At 45.7% G+C, this 12,215-nt stretch overlaps 1 long non-coding RNA gene across 1 annotated transcript; it reads right to left on the bottom strand.

Moving 5' to 3' along the window:
• Positions 1 to 1,270: 1,270 nt before the first annotated feature.
• Positions 1,271 to 10,286, bottom strand: LOC144145533 (uncharacterized). Its single transcript, XR_013317516.1, has 3 exons — positions 10,123 to 10,286; positions 3,603 to 3,660; positions 1,271 to 1,505 (listed from the first exon to the last, which is right to left on the bottom strand). It is a non-coding gene; the product is annotated as an uncharacterized LOC144145533 (long non-coding RNA).
• Between the last annotated feature and the right edge of the window lie 1,929 nt (positions 10,287 to 12,215).

Below are 12,215 nucleotides of genomic sequence, written 5' to 3'. Positions count from 1 at the left end.
AACATAAAAAATTTTGAGGTAAAATTTAATAGATATTGTGAGCGTTATTCCTTGTCCTAGAAGGGGTGACCACCTGGTGCACTGTGGAGAGATAGCGCAATGTTTTGGGCTACAAAACAGGAAGTACACCACCGGCTACAAAGCTTTCAACTAAAAAACAGCATGCGAGAAAACCTCCCCGACGTATCAGCACGGGTGCAAAACAGCGTAGGAAATAATGCCACGCCACAGAAGTTAGCAATGAACGAAGACTACAGCGTTACAGAATGCGCACATAGAGGACACCTAAATGGTGGTTTTTAACCGTTTTCACAAGTATACGAACATATCAACTGTAACAAGAGTTATTCGTACGCCAATTCGCGCAACTTTGGTTTTTTTGCATTCTTTTACATTTTTGTCACATTCTTTAAAACAAGCTTGCAATTCTATCGTAGTTCGAGCACGCTCTTTTATGTGCACCTCCAGTGCAGCCTCATTATAGCATATTGAAGACAGAGAGTACTATGCTTTTTTAGACTTTCGTCTTGCTTTTGCACCATTGATAAACGGAACGATTCTTTGGATTACAAAAAAACCTCCATGGCTGTACATTTGATATTATTTTTACTGTTCGTAACGTAATGCGTGTATATAACATAAATTTTGCCGAGTAAGCGAACTCAGCATTCGTTTGGTTTTGTCATAGACTACCTCGTTTGCACAAAACAAATTGTTATTGGGCTGCCCGATCAATTCTACGTCAGCCACTGCTAGAAAGTGCAAACACAGTCCGCCGGGATCAGTATAGTGTTGTCTGAGTTGAAGCTTGGGAGAAGTGTCCTTAAGTACCTTGCATGTACTTAAGCCCTTCCCCACTTTGCGTGGTTGTTTGTTTAACGTAACATGTAAGTCAACTCCTTTCCTCATCTTTATTGTTCCCCGTGTGACAGCTGGTGAGATAGACAGTTCGTAATTGCTTTAACGTAGCTGATTCGCTATACGTTTAGTGGAGTAACACTGCAGTGCTCACTCTGTAATCTAATTATACCAAAGGCTGTGCAGACACGGAGTTAATGTTTCCGTGTTCTCCGTTCAAATATAGTCGATGCAGAGGATCCAAAACTTTTCCACATCCTTTTGGTAGCCCTGTGTTGTGTTCAAGTCATTCCTGCGTGCCGCACCGTTCAGGTTTGGGAGGGACACAGCATCGGGAGTTACTAATACAGTTAACGTTTGATCAACGCAGTCACCTCGCAAAAATCCACTTTTACCCAACTCAAAGGCTCGGAACTCTTTTATTTCCTTGTTTTCAGCAGGAACGAGTGCTTACATGAGAAGTACTACTTTCGAGGTACATAGGCGCCATAGTCACCCCGGGGCCCATTATAATAAAGGTGGATAAACCATGATGGCAGCCGAAATCTTGCATTAAAGCAATACCCATGCTGGGGAAAGTCGCCTCTTCTGAAGCAAGTACATCCAAGACCGCAACCGCTTTTTTGGGCTCTCACGTTGGGATTGCACTGAAAGGGAAGGGCACATGAGAGACCACGTATACAACGGCCCAAGAAGGGATGGAGAATAATGCATATAACAGGGGCTTTATTTTGTTAATCATGGTTCATGCGGCTCCCCTGCTTCAAACGTTCAATGTGAAAAAAATATGCATAATACATCAAGAAATATTATTTACCTCAAAGTCTTGCTATAGTGGATACTCAGAGAAAGTTGAATATCGCTTTTTCACCCATTCAGCTATCTCGCTTCATCGCACACGATACAGAACAAAAGTATCTAGCTTCTCAGTAGCAAGGCCCCCGCCTAAACTCATTCTGCAGGCACGGACTTGAATATATGCCCATCCAAGACTAAAATATATGCACGCGCTACACAGCTATGTTGCGCCTTTAATTGTTACTCGTCAAAACAAAAATAAAAATAATGTAGCATACGAACGTTCAAAGCACGAACATTGTATTACTTCATTGCTGAATACAATGTTCTGTACCCAGCCTCGTATAGATACCAAGCTTCTTGACTATAGTGAGCGAGGAGCTGCGACCTCCCGCAATGTCATTTTGCGGCACTCGTCTTCCATAAAGCTGAAGCGCATTTCTGTGTGGAGGGGACCATTTGTGCACGCTACTTGTCCTTCTGCACGTCCACCAATGTGGGAAACAGTCGTAGATCTTTTTAACAGCTTTCATGCGTAAAGCAGCACTTCCTGCACTATAACCCGCCCAGAAAAAAAACGGGCCATTTCCACTGACGTGACACCTTAGGAGGAGCGAAGCATGCAGTGTATAAGTGCACGAAGCGGTTTCGACGTATGATGCGGTATCGAAGTTAGGATGAAGTTATGATGATGAAGTTATGACGAAGTTATGATGATCGAAGTTATGATGAAGAGGCAGAGCGCTCGGCGTTTTAGGCCTCGACACATTGGTGATGTTGCCCACGGAGATTAAACTATTGGGGGGGGGGGGGCTAACGTATACAGCTTTGCTGTGAAATTCTCATATCCTTGAAACACGAAGCTTTCTAACGCGAAGCGTTGGAAAACAAGTGTCCCGCTGCTTTAGTACCGCGACTACATGAGACACCGACAGCCTCAGGCCCTAAACTACTGACCACTTCGCCGTTGAAACACTAACCGTTTTATGCATCCTTTATCTTACCCATATAAATTATCCCCATCGTCATCTGCCGAAAATATCATTACTTGAATAACACCGTGGTTGTATACCAGTTTTGTGAATGACTTGCCCAAATTACGGCTGATAAGTGTCACATTGGCGAGTGATACCTCTTCGGTACAGTGGATGTAGAAGCGATATTATTTTAAAATTAATAATGCAACGCCTGCGATCATGTCCCTATTTCATAGGCAGAACGAGGTTTCAGAAAGTACCAATAAATTTATTTGTAAATGGAATTTTCTTTATAAATGTAAGCATATACTTGCATTCAATTAAACAACTGTTCTGTCGTCAGAAATTCCAATGACGAAAATTGTAATCATTTACTTTGAAGAAACCAACCATTGTTATCAAAATGTAGCCTGTCATAATCGATACAAAAGCGGCATGCCCCGATTGCAGCTGAGTACATCTCCCCTTGTCGTGCCCGTCACTCGCCCGCATCGACATGTGTTGTTTGCCTCTGGCCTATCAGGTCCTCAATCCTGTATCCTCGTTGCTAATTAAAACGGGGTAATAAAGCTAACCTTGATGACGGCAGGATATATTAGGGCCGGTTTTGAAGTGAAGTATTGCTTGTAAAAGCACTCCACACTATATCCTTCAGAATACGCGGCACTGTAAATACAGCATTCCAGTAAACGCTGAAGCCTACATTATGCCTTTTATTGTTCGCGGCAGCATTTGACCCACAGGAAGCAAACCTTGTGGAGCTATCGCTGTCAGTGTCGGGCATACCTTACCGAGAGAATAACGAGCTTTTCTTTCGTATTTATATTTGCCAAAAAACGCAATAATGTCAGGGGCGTAAGGACAACGACTAACGTGGTTTAGAGTAGAATTTTTCAATCACCTACGGGCAATGAGTAGAAATCTGAGTCAAGCATAAACATGCTCCTTCAAAATACGGAAGCTACTTACGGTACCAAGGCAGCGCTGGTGAAAGATCCAATTTTCCCCGGGGGCCCAGCTAGTACATCTGAAAGCACGAAACGCATGTTCGTCTTTCCGGTTACGCTTTAACATTTCATTGATTATGGTTCGTATAGTTTTAGACAATGTTTGTCGAGGTGATTACAAAGTAAAAAAAAAACTCCTTAAAATTAGTACTCGTTTATGTACGTACAAAAGCAAAAAATAAAGCAACACTGCTTGGCATTTTAGGCGTTTTAAATCTCGGTGGATGATACATTTCAAAAATGGGACACGGCTTAGTAAAGGGGTCGATAATTTTGACCACCTCGGGATATTTAAGTAGCTCCAAATTCTCCGCAAACGGACGTTTTGCACCTCCATAACAAATGGCCCCAGCGACAGACATTAAATTCGCGTCCTTGGGCTCATCGGAAAAACGCCCTAGTCCCAAAGCAACCACGCGAGGAAGTGTAGGGACCGGGCGGTCGTTGTTGGCACCACCGTCGCTTCAGCGAACAGCACCGCCCCTGGCGAATCGCTCTTCATGGGAATGCCGGCGGTGATCAGCGCAGCGTAGTTGGGCACGACTTTCTGTCGTTCTTCTGCGGTGCTGCTTGCAAAGCGAATATTACCACAGCGACTTTTTTCAGAGCGGTAAATTTTGAAACTAGAGGCGACCTTTACGGGGCATGCCGTGTGCGTGATACTCAGAGATTACAAATAGCAGACGGCACACTGTGTGTCAAGCTCGAAGTGCAAGTCCGCCCCTTCGTGCAAACTTTTCATGCCAGCATGCAGTTTGGCGTATCGGGGAATTTATTTCAGCTAAATGCTCCTACAAAGCCGCTGTGTGCAGCCGATCTACGAATGCTGCGGCGCTCGCCTTTAGCATTTGATGACGAAACGGCCTCGTGCACAATCGGAAGATAAAGTGCGGTGGTGTCTTCTAAGATTTACCCCAAAACAGAAATTGCGATGGACGACGGTCCGTAACTTCATGAACTGCGGTAGAAACATGTGTATTTTAACACGAAAGTGTTTTGTCCCAGGGATACACCATGATCTCACAGGTGCCATATCCGTCACGGAAATGACATCGCCAGAAAAAGTTCCATTGATGTGGTTGCGCCCGAATTTAAGCCACGAACTTTGTCGCCGCAAGGGAATGTACACAGCACTCTGCCAACTGCGCTATTAATTCAACCGAAAGTAGGGCTACGAACGCGCCTTATATCTTTCCCACTGCCTTCTAAATTCAGATGATGCAGCCGTCTAGGAGAGGCGAAGCGAAGTAGTTCATCATGGAGCAAATGAGCGACGGCAGTTGGCGCCTCTATGCCAGCATCTTCGTGCACGCGGGACGTGGGTAAATTGAGGCACCCTCTGCCACCTACTGCTTTCGGTTTCGATTTTGGTTTGGTTTCGTTCGCACGGTTTTCAGGGGGCCGTGGTTTCAGTCGGATTCACGCGATGTTCCAGCGCGTGCGATCCAGTGCCTACCGTTGATGCATCTAGCGATGCCATACCGACGTAATATAAATAGCGATGTTCAAGTTCCTATGTATTCAAAAAGAAACATTTAAATGATCCCGTGAAGGCATATTTCACTTTCGTGTTTTAACGATTCTTATGAAATAGCCATCAACCGCATTTTATCAGAGATATATACGCTTACTACATGATGGGTAATCGTTTACAGAATCAATACTGCATCATAGTAGAACGTTATTGCTTGTCATGGAAAATCATTGCTTTGCAAGAGTTTCAAAGGTTGCTGGATTGGTCATTAATGGCGTTTCAAAAAACAATTCCTGCTTGGGTGAAGAACGAGAGACAGGAGGGTGCCAAAAACCTGCCCTCAGTTTCACAACTGAATGCTGCGGTCGAGATTTACAAGCTGTCACCTACGCCTGAAAAATCATGCCATCCTTCGTCAAACGACGATTTTTGATCACCGCGTCTTGCACTTTCACCCTTCCCTATTCTGTTTCGCAAGAACAAAGCTTCGCGTTCAACCATTACCGTCGTTAAACGGAGGACTGGATGATTTTGATGTTTATTTTGCACTTCCATGCGCTCCTCACCAACTCATAACTGCTGCCAGCGTGTCGCAGATGCGTCTGTGCTGGAGGACTCTGGGTGATCCACCCCTCTCTGAGGAAACTTGTCGCCCGTTTTTAGTTTCTTCACAAGGCATTGCACGATTCTTTAGGTACTCGGCAAAGAATAGTTCAGCATTAAAAACCTAATAAACCAACCAATAAGTTAGCAGAAATGTCGGACATGACGTGGGTTGGCCTAGACATGTATACTTGCTATTCGGAAGCTTCATTGCATGTTCCCGTAGCCTAACCAAATGAAGCACAACGTGAGTGGCATCGCACTGTCTGGGCTTAAATCGAGGAGCGGATACCTTTTTTCATTGGACGACTGTGTTTAGTTCCCCGACGACGTGCTGGTTACTACGAAGAAAAGACATGTATGTGAGCTCCGAAGGTGCGGAAGAAACGTCCCGTGGTTAACCATCTCCTGTGAATTGGAGCACCGGCGTTCATCCACTCTGTCCACCTCGGCTCGGCCTCCCTTACTGCAGGACACGATACTTGCTAGCTAACTAGATGTGGTGCAAAAGTTTGTCCAACCCATTTCTGCAGTCTACGTGTGAACAGCGGGCCATGATGACTGCTGAAGTATAGCTAATGCGCGACCGCCGATAACGTCATAAACCGTGGTCGTGTTCCACGGCTGACCCGAAACGGAAACTAGTTCGAACTCTCCAAAATAAAACCACAACAACTACAACTACACAATTTCTCTTCTACCCAACAGCAGTAAAGCTTCTCCAAAAGAAAAATAGTATTCACTAAAATGCAGCAGCGTATGAGTGAAATTTAGAACGTTAAACATGGTCCAATCGCTTTGCAGGGCAAGTTTGCCCCATAGAAAACGTAACGGGTAATGGAAAGGAGCATCAGGGATTTATACACACACCCCAACAACCCCATTACCCCCACAAGAATTTCAACACATCCCAAAAAGGTTCCTCAACCAGGAGCACCCCACCCAGGGATTTAAACACGCCCCAATAGCCCCCCAACAACCTCTCATGTGAATCTCGACAACCCCCCAAATGAAAATTCTGTATAAACCCCTGAGGGACATGCAAAAATACACTCACTTTTCAATGCATTTTCTACTCAATAAGTTCACGTAAACGCACTCAGAGTAGTCGAAAATTGGCCTATAGGACTCCAGACTTTAATCTTACAGTGCTTACAAATCACTTCAGTGTTTAGTTAAAGGGTCAGTGGAGTGAATGTCCAACACCTGTTTGTATTTGCATGCATAGACTGGCTCAAATGAAGACATTTTTCGTCTCTCATTCCGTCGTTAAAACAGTAATTTAAAGAGCCCGAAGCAAGAAATTTAAATAGCCATGCTGCATTAGCGGCGGACGCAACCACTGCAGCACTGACGAGTATTAGTCTTGCGAGGTTATTTTAGAAGTATTAGCAAGAAGCACGTGTATCAGAATGTAGTAGTCGTTTATTTTTGAAGAGTTGTTCAAACCAGTTTTGGTTTCGTTTCCGAGCAACATGCTTTGCGTCTAACGTTATGGTTGGTTGGCTGTCGTTTTCGGCTGTATAATAAGTCAGATAAGGCTGCCAGCCCCGGTTAGAATCGTCACGTTCACTAGCTGAGGCGTACGCAATAGCCCTCTGAGTCATCGAAGACGCTCAACTGCGAGGCGATCCGCCCACAACTTCGAAGCTTGCCTGGCTCGTCTCTGTCATGTCGTAAGAGCCGCGTTCACACTAGGCCGACATCGGCCGAAGCGGCACTACGCCTGCAAGCGGTCAGTGCTTATGTCAACACCAAGCCAACAGGAACTCACCAACGCGTCAGCGTCTGTGTCTGTGTGCTCGCTGTCTACAAACGCGCGCATAATGTAACGACCGTTGCAGCACGAAAGTATGAATGCATTAGAGAAGACATTAAAACGAAATCAACTCCAAAAAAAACAAATTAAATCGGAGATTCGAGGTGCTTCCCACCGCTCGTCCATAACATAACACATGCCTTTTCTTTACTGCATAGAAAACGTGCAATTATTATACAATACAAAAGTTCCCTGGTATCCAAAAAAATAACACCACAGCAGCACATACGTGATTTGCGCGCACGATAAAGATCAGGTGGTCAAAATCAATCCGGAGCCCTCCGCTGCGGCACGTCTCGTCGCCAGCGTAGCGTCGGGGCGTTAAACCCCACCATCAATCAAACCACAGCAGCTACAATTAGGCGCCCGCCAAACCTTCAGCAAGCAGACACGAGCGTCCGACAGATGCAGCCACTCTGGTGGGTCACTATGGGCCGCATAAATGCTCTGCCCTAACGCAGTCTGCTCCCGAAAAACGGAGTTCGCTGGGTGAGGTGGTACCGCATGCCGGTCAGCCATGCAGACCTTCTACAAGCCATACATTCCCATCACAAAAAAATATATCGTGCGGCACTACAGTAGTATCTCGAAAACGCAAGAACCGGATTGTTTAAAATGTAATGGCCATGTCCCTACTAAGAGTTCATTGCAAAACATCCGAGAAAAACACCGCATCCCGGTACAAAACAAGGCAATGATGAATGGTTTCTAGTTAGTATAAGCGCCAACTGTCCAACCAGGAGATAGACTTCCTTTTTCACGTAAACATTTGTCAACTTAAAAAAAAAATCTTTGCGTCTTCCAATTCCCGACAAATATTATCACTAGCGACTGCGTTGCGTTCTTTAGGCATTAAACAAGAGATAAAAATGCGTGGTCTTGCAGCAGAGCGCTGTGCTAGCTAATCGCGAAAAGTGCTTCTCGTACCTTAGGTTCAAGCTTCACAAAAAAGTATTGGTTTATTAACGCCATAGCGTTTTTAGGCTCGTTTTTCACTTTCCTCGTGGCTGCTAGTCGTCCGCTATCCGCCATGCTCATCAAGCGTCCGCGGAAGTACGACATCGCTGCCACCCAGAAGCCACGACTGAGACAGCGAGATGGGGGCTCGCCTAAATGTGGAATATGGCGCAGCGGAAACTAAGTGTGGAAAGGAGTACAATGATACTATGGCGCAGACGAAAGAAAGAACAAGCATTTAGCTGCCACCCAGAAGCCACGACTGAGACAGCGAGATGGGGGCTCGCCTAAATGTGGAATATGGCGCAGCGGAAACTAAGTGTGGAAAGGAGTACAATGATACTATGGCGAACACGAAAGAAAGAACAAGCATTTTTAGCAGGCATGAAAACGGGTGCAAAAAATAAAAACTCCCTAGTACGCAGGGAATTCGATGTCTGTAAATATAATTTATCATAGCATGTAGGGAAACGGTGAATGTAAATGTTAATACAACGTATATGTAGACAGCAATGCACAGAGAAAACTTTCGTGCAGAGGAGTTCATTTAAGTTACGCTAACAACAAACTTAATTTTTTACAGAACAACGCACCAGCATGTATTTTATAAAGCCTCATGCGAAGCCCTTTTTTACAGTACCAGGAGTAGGACTTGTGTGGGCGGGGGACAGCATCTTGACAGAATAGATCACGGGACCCAGTGAAACACCCGGCGACCAGAAGCCACAAGCAGCTGTGCGAGGTTAAACCCTTACCGCGCTGATGCAATCATGCCTCTCTCATCGCCAACAACCACCTGATAACATTGAACTACAAAGACTGCGTGTTCGCAACAGACACGCTAGACATGACTTCAAATCTTTGTTAACCCTTCAACACTCATGCTCACCGACGCGCAAGCTGTCGTGACAAATATTTTCTAGTAACACAATCTCAAACGAAGCTGAAACCTCGGGCCCCCTTGGTAAACTGCTCACAATACCCTCAGAACTCATCAATTGCAACAGATGTGGCATTGCAACGTACGCCGATACCCTCTTTTGTAAACACCCAGAATAAATGAGTTTCATAGCTTCAGCGTGTTATGGAAGCAACTACAAGACCATTGCCGGCTGCGCCAACAGGGGTACAAGCACTGGTTTGCCGCATACTCAAAAACTGAGCAGCAACGCTACCTTTTCCTTACTTTTTTTGAGTCATGGTGGCTGGCATACAAAGGAGCAAGTGAAAAGTTTCTCTACAACAACACCCATGTCCACATTTATCGACTACCCCTCCCTCGTCAAGCCTTGTTACTTTTTACCCAATCCGTAGGCAGTATACACGAGATTTACCTAATAATATAACGACCTGTTACGCGCAGATCTATTGTACTGGAACGGGGTTTCGGCGTAGTAGAAAATGGATCGTAAAATGACATTCGCAAGCCGCTTTTTCGTTAACGCGAAGTACTAACAATTTTGGAAGAACTCTTAGCCGCACCTGGTCACCTTTTTAGGGGACAGAAATTACGCTGGGGTGATATCAACGCCAGTAACATTTTCATGGCACTCCTAAAAATAACGGGAAATACCAATCTATAGCCTAATACGAACCACCAAAATAATTTCGCTTCACTGGCACACTCACAGAACAGCTGTTGCCATACCACAAAGCAGGATAATCTGAAACAGGTTCATGTTTTGGGTACTTTGGAAATCACACAAGCGTTGGTCGTAGCAGCACAACTCCAGAGCAAGTTTATAAGCTTATGTTATATGCTCTCTACTTATATTGCCCAGGCCCGCGCCGATTACAATGCAGCATTCAAACGCCCAAAATTCATGCCCTTTAAGGTTTGCCGTTGTGTTTGCTTCGGCAACTTTTCTGCCCTGAGGTCACTGTTTGTTATGTGCATGGGGAGAAATGGACAATAGGGCCATCTTTTAGACTTCCACCTGCCTGCATTCCATTTTCCTAACTTTTGGGTGCTGTGCGCACAGAGCTGCTGGCGTGAATGACTTTAAAAAATATTGCATTGTTTACCGCAACTTTTTATACCGCGCCCGCACATGCAAAATTCAAGAGCAAAGATTATGCACACATGCGGCTTGGTTCGATAGTAACTGAATATTTACAGTCCAGATTGTTATGAAGTCCATTTTGCGATTGGAGATAATCATCTTATCAGGCAGGAGCCAAATAGTACACCTACTGTTGTTGCATGGCCTAGGAAGACCAGAACGCAGATTGTACCATGCGCTCTTTGCATACAATATGAGAGCAATCAGTTATTTGATTTATTGTGGGGTTTGGCCGTTGAAGCGAGAGACCTGGGATATAAAACGCTCCTTAGTGGAGGGCATCGGGATAATTTTGTATACCTGGGGAGCTTTGAGGCGCGTCGAATCCTAGACACGTGGGTGTTTTTGCTTTTCGCCACCATTGGAGCAAGCAGTAGGTAGATTCTCATTTTTTACATCTCCATTGTTCATATCATGGCCCTTAGAAGGGTTGTTCCGAAGTATTCCCGCCCATACAAGGGTGCACATCGAGTAAAATTATTCTCTAGTAATTCCGTCCTTCCAGAATTATTTAAAGCGATAAATATATACGCGAGTTATTACAATACACCCGACCAGCTCCACTAACGTGAAACTTCGGGAGGGGCGAAGCCAGCAGTGTGTAAGTGTATGATGCGGTTTAGGTCACGCGGTTTTGATTTTTGAGGCGATTTCAAAGTTATGAGGAAGTGTGTAGCGTCGTTTAAATGCTGAGCGCTCGGTTTCTTAGGCCTCGGCGCCTTGGCCTTTTTGCCCACAGAGATGAAACCGGTGGGGGGTAGCGGTATACAGCTTTGCTGAAAAAGTCTCGCGTCTTTGAAGCACGAAGCGTTCTAGCGCGAGACGTTGAATAACGAATGTCCCGGTGTGTTCTTGTCAAACGCGCTTTTCAAACGGAAGTGAAACGCTCTAGCGTTGGAGAACGAGTGTCCCGGTGTTTTACTACATGACCACATCAGACGCCGGCAGCCCGAGCCCCTAAGGTGCTTGGCCCGTAATAACAAAGCGCATCAGCCGTAACGCCCAGTCGCTCCTGCTTCGCCTGCGGGTTAATAGCTGCAATGTGGGAGCCCACCTGAATCAGCAGGGCCGCCGGCCGTTCCCCACTGGTGCCGACTGCCCAGACCCCGAGACGCTCGAGCACTTACTGTAAGGAGGAACTCCGGACCGCACTGCAGCGACCCGGTGCACCAAGACACAAGCTGGAAGACTTCCTGTTCCCCACGGGACCGGACGCCTTCCGACGGGAGGTCTTCCAGCACCTCATCACCTTCCTTGTTGTGACAAGCCTAGTACAGCGTTTGTAGCCGTTGAGCCTTGGGCAACATGAACGGGACATACACTGTCCCCCACTCACTTCCTTCTTCCCTCTCTTTCTCTCTGCCTATCCTTTAAAACCCCATTTGCCTTCCCTGTTCTGCGTTGTACAAGGGTGCACTCCCCGTCGAGTTCAACAATTTCCCTAGTTCTTTTCTCTTCTCTTCCCTGCTTTCTCAATAAATCACCACCACCACCACCACAGCCCCCTTTTGCGCAGTTCAATCTGCAATGAACACACAGAGTCCACGAAGTGAAACGCAAACGTAACAACATATCAGCATACATAAATCAAAAAAGTTTGACGCACGCCTGTGTTCGGAGACTGCTAACTGGCAGTGCATTTCTAATACACGGCGAGTA

This window comes from Haemaphysalis longicornis, unplaced genomic scaffold (assembly GCF_048455015.1).
Source record: "Haemaphysalis longicornis isolate Haplotype H1 unplaced genomic scaffold, Haemaphysalis longicornis Haplotype H1 scaffold_7, whole genome shotgun sequence".
Taxonomy (NCBI): domain Eukaryota; kingdom Metazoa; phylum Arthropoda; class Arachnida; order Ixodida; family Ixodidae; genus Haemaphysalis; species Haemaphysalis longicornis.
Note: the sequence above shows the minus strand (reverse complement) of the source record. Positions and strands in the feature narration are given on the sequence as shown.